The sequence below is a fragment of the Capsicum annuum genome, chromosome 9 (assembly GCF_002878395.1).
Source record: "Capsicum annuum cultivar UCD-10X-F1 chromosome 9, UCD10Xv1.1, whole genome shotgun sequence".
Lineage (NCBI taxonomy): Eukaryota > Viridiplantae > Streptophyta > Magnoliopsida > Solanales > Solanaceae > Capsicum > Capsicum annuum.
This window is the reverse complement of record NC_061119.1, coordinates 54,786,407-54,791,068: the sequence shown is the minus strand read 5'-3', so window position 1 is coordinate 54,791,068 and position 4,662 is coordinate 54,786,407.

Below are 4,662 nucleotides of genomic sequence, written 5' to 3'. Positions count from 1 at the left end.
AAGGAACATACTTATCAATCCACTGGATAGCAAATTCTAAACAAAAATCAACATGTACAATCTTGTTGGGCATCAATTTATGAGTGTAAGAGTTGCCTTACATTATTTGTCTCTCTACTGATTATGCCTCTTTCATGTTCCAGCTTGGTTCTTGGCAGTTGCCCAGTTATAGGAAAGTTGAGTAGATCATGTGCCTATTTTGCAGTTACTGGTTATCAGTTTTTCCTAGAAGTGCAGTCTATTTCTCAGGGTTATTTTCTGTATTTTTGGGGATACATAGTTTTCTCTATAACTGCTTGAGGCAGTGCCTTTTCTTGTACTGAAGATTAATCTTCTTTATCCCCATTCCTTCATATTTTGAATTCTTGAGGATTTGATTGTACTCTACCTTTCATATAGTGAATAGCTCGTTGTTGCCTGTGGTTTTTTCCTGACTTGGGTTTCCACATTAAATTTGTGTGTCATCTATTTTATTTCCAGATTTATTTCTTGATTTTATATGTTTCTTGTTCCTTGATGTAAGTGAGTTTCTAACAAGTGGTATCAAAGCCAAATTCAAAGATGTCTACTGTAACTAAGTTTGATATCAAGAAATTTGATGGAAAAATTAGCTTTAGTATCTGGAAGATCCAGATGAAGGTTGTTCTCACACACAACGGTTTGAAGAAGGCTTTAGATGGGATGTCTAAGAAGCCTATTTCTATGAACGACGAACAATGGGAGGAGTTGGATGAAAAGACACTTTCTGCAATTCAACTTAGCCTTTCCAAAGAGGTTCTGCGGGAGGTTCGTGAGACTACTACTGGAAGTTTCTGGTTGAAACTTGAGTCTCTTTATATGATCAAAAGCCTTGCCAATAAACTTCGTCTCAAAGAGCGTTTATACACGCTTCGTATGTCTAAAGGTTCTTCCATTCAATCTCATCTTGATGCATACAATTCAATTATAATAGATCTGGAAAATTTAGAAGTTAAAATTGAGGATGAAGACAAGGTTGTCTTGTTAATTGTCTCTCTGCCATCTACCTATAAACACTTCAAGGAGATTATGTTATATGGAAATAATGAAACTTTATCTTATGAGATGTTAAATCAAATTTACTGCCCAAAGAAAAATTTGATCTTGAAGTTTATTCAGAAGATAAAATAGAGGGCTTGTTTGTCAGAGGTAGATCACAGGACAAAGGGAGTACAATTAAATAGAAGTTCAGATCTAAACCCAAAGGGAATTATTCCAGCAATACATGTCATTACTGTAAGAAACCTGGGCATGTTATTTCTGAATACAAAAAGCTGAAAAATAAAAAAGAGAGAGCAGAAAAAGCCAAAATATTGTAGAAAACTGCTGAAGTCGGAGTTGCTAAATATGATTCCGAAGGTGATGTTTTGTTAGCTATCTCTGCTGATAAGAAGAACTATTTTGAATGGGTTTTTGATAGTGGATGTACGTATCATATGTGTCCTCATAAAGACTGGTTTTCAACATATGAAAAAGTTGAATTAGGTGTTATCCTAATAGGGAATGATGCCCAATGCAAAGTTGTTGGGATTAGTACTGTACAAATAAGGACCCATGATGTCATTATCAGAACCTTGACCAATGTTCTTCATAATCCTAACCTGAAATGCAGCCTGATTTCTTTGGGTACTCTTGAATCTCTTGGATGTAAATATTCAGCAGAAGGTGGAATTCTCAAAGTTTCAAAAGGTACTCTCATCTTAATGAAAGGAATAAAATGTGGGACTCTCTATTACTTACAAGGTTCAATTGTGACAGGATCTGCAGTAGTTTCTATATCATTATCTGATGATGATCTCACTCATTTATGGCATATGCTCCTGGGTTATTAAGTGAGAAAGGTATGACTCTTCTTAGCAAAAGAGGTCTTCTTGATAACCAAGTTACTAGGAAATTGGATTTTTTTGAACATTGCATATTTGTAAAACAAAAGAGAGTGAGTTTTTCAATAGCTATACATCGCACACATGGTCTTCTTGATTATATTAATTCTGATTTATGGGGGCCTTCAAAGGTTACATCTGTAGAAGGAAAACGCTACATGATGACCCTTATAGATGATTTCTCTCGTAAAGTATGGGTTTATTTCTTGATATATAAAAATGAAGTTGTTCTTAAGTTAAAGAACTTCAAGGCTCTTGTTGAGAATCAAACTGGAAGAAAGATTAAGAAACTCTGCACTGATAACGGCTTGGAGTTTTGTGAGTCAGATTTTAATGAGTTCTGCACGAGTCATGGTATTGCTAGATATAAGACTCTTGTTAGGAAGCCCCAACAAAATGGAGTTACAGAATGTATTAATATAACTCTTCTTGAGAGAGCTCATTGTATGCTCTCTAATGCGGGACTGTGGCATCGTCCTGATTTTTGGGCTGAGGCAATTTCTATAGCTTGTTATCTTGTCAATCGTTCTCCTCACTAATCGATTAACTTCAAAATTCGAGAAGAAGTTTGGTCAGGTAATCGAATGGATTTGTCCAATTTAAAAGTATTTGGATGCCCTGCCTTTTTCCATGTTAATGATGGAAAGTTAGATCCTAGGGCTGTAAAATGCTTATTTCTTGGCTATGCTTCTGAGTCTAAAGGGTATCGTTTATGGTGTCCTGATTTGAAAAAAATAATTTTGAGTAGAGATATCATTTTTAATGAAAATGCACTGTTGTGTTCTGGAAAAGAGTCTTCTCCATTATCTCCTGGTATAGGTGATCAATAAGATACCAGGAGAAGGTGGAGTTAGAGGTGAGAACTACATCTCAGAAGATTGACCCTATCTCTTTTACAAATCCATAATGTAGTGGTGATGTTCATGTTGATGAACAAAATTCCAGTACCACGCGTCCCATTGAGCCACAATCGATGGATGATTCATCTATTGCCCATAATAGACCAAGGAGAGTTATTAGGAAACACAATAGATACAGTGATAATGATGGCCTGATTGCCTTTGTACTTACAGTTGCACAAGAGATTTCTAAAGGAGTTGAACCTACTTTATATTCGGAGGCAATCACAAGTTCTAATTCATCCCAGTCGTAGATAGCAATGCAAGAAGAAATTGAAAGTTTACATAAGAACAGGACATGGGATTTATGTGAACTTCCTAAAGGTCATCGTGCATTAAGCTGCAAATGGATCCACAAATAGAAAGAAGGAATTCCTGGGGTTGAATATGCGAGATGGAAAGCTCGTTTAGTTGTTAGAGTCTTTGATCAAATGGAAGGCATTGATTTTGATGAAATTTTCTCTCCCATTGTTTGTCATTCTTCCATTAGAGTGCTTCTTGACTTTGTTGCACTATTTGACTTGGAATTGGAGCAATTAGATGTTAAAACAACTTTTCTACATAGAGAATTGGAGAAAGAAATTTATATGAAGCAACCTCAGGGCTTTGTTGTTCCGGGCAATGAACAATGTGTTTACCGTATGAAAAGTTCCTTATATAGACTTAAACAAGAACCTACATAGTGGTACAAGCTATTTGATGCTTTTATGGTTGGTCAGGCTACACACAAAGTCAATATGATAATTGTGTGTATTTTCAAAAGTCTTCAAATGGTTCCTTTATTTACTTGTTATTATATGTGGATGATATGTTGATTGCTTCAAAAGACATGTCTTTGATCAACAAACTTGAGTCTCAACTAAGTAATGAGTTTGAAATGAAAGACCTTGGTGCAAAAAGAAGATTTTGGAAATGGAGATTTATAGAGAACGACAATTTAGAAAGCTATACTTTTCTAAAAAAAATATGTTTAGAAAATCCTTGACAAGTTCAATATGAGTAAGACCAAATCTATCTCAACTCCTCTAGTAGCTCACTTCAAGATATCTTCTGAATTCTGTCCTAAAACTGAGGAAGAGATTGAAATAATGTCCAATATTCCCTACTCCAGTGCAGTTGGTAGCCTCGTGTATGCCATGGTCTACACTAGACCCGATCTTGCATACACGGTAAGTATGGTAAGTCGGTATATGCACAATCCTGAAAAGTATCATTGGTATGTGGTGAAGTGGATTTTTCATTACTTGAAAGGTACGGTTAATCTTGTCTTGGTCTTTGATAGGAACAAGGTGACAACTAATGATGTTGTTGGGTTTGTTGATTCTGATTATGGTGGTGATCTTGATAGGCGTAGATCTCTGTCCAGGTACATCTTCACTTTATGTTCTGGTTCTATTAGTTGAAAAGCATCTTTGCAATCTATTGTTGTTCTATCCACTACAGAAGCGGAGTACATTGCGGCTACTGAAGGTGTGAAAGAAGCTACATGGTTACGTGGTCTTTTTCTTGAGCTTGGTGTTTCACAAGATACTACTGTTGTATTCTCAGATAGTCAGAGTGCAATAGATCTAAAAAAGAATGATGCTTATCATTCCAAGACTAAGCATATTAGTGTGAAGTATCATTATATCAGAGATATAACGACTGCCGGAGAGATTGTAGTTAAGAAAGTACACACTTTGGAGAATCCGGCAGAAAGACACTTCCCATTGCTAAGTTCAAACATTTTTTGAACTTAGCTTGTGTTTACAACATGTGATTTCCCTTCGGGGATTTTATGGTAATGACGAGAATCTACTAAATGTGAGTCAAGGTGGAGATTGTTAGAGTTGCCTCACACTATTTGTCTCTCTGTTGATTAT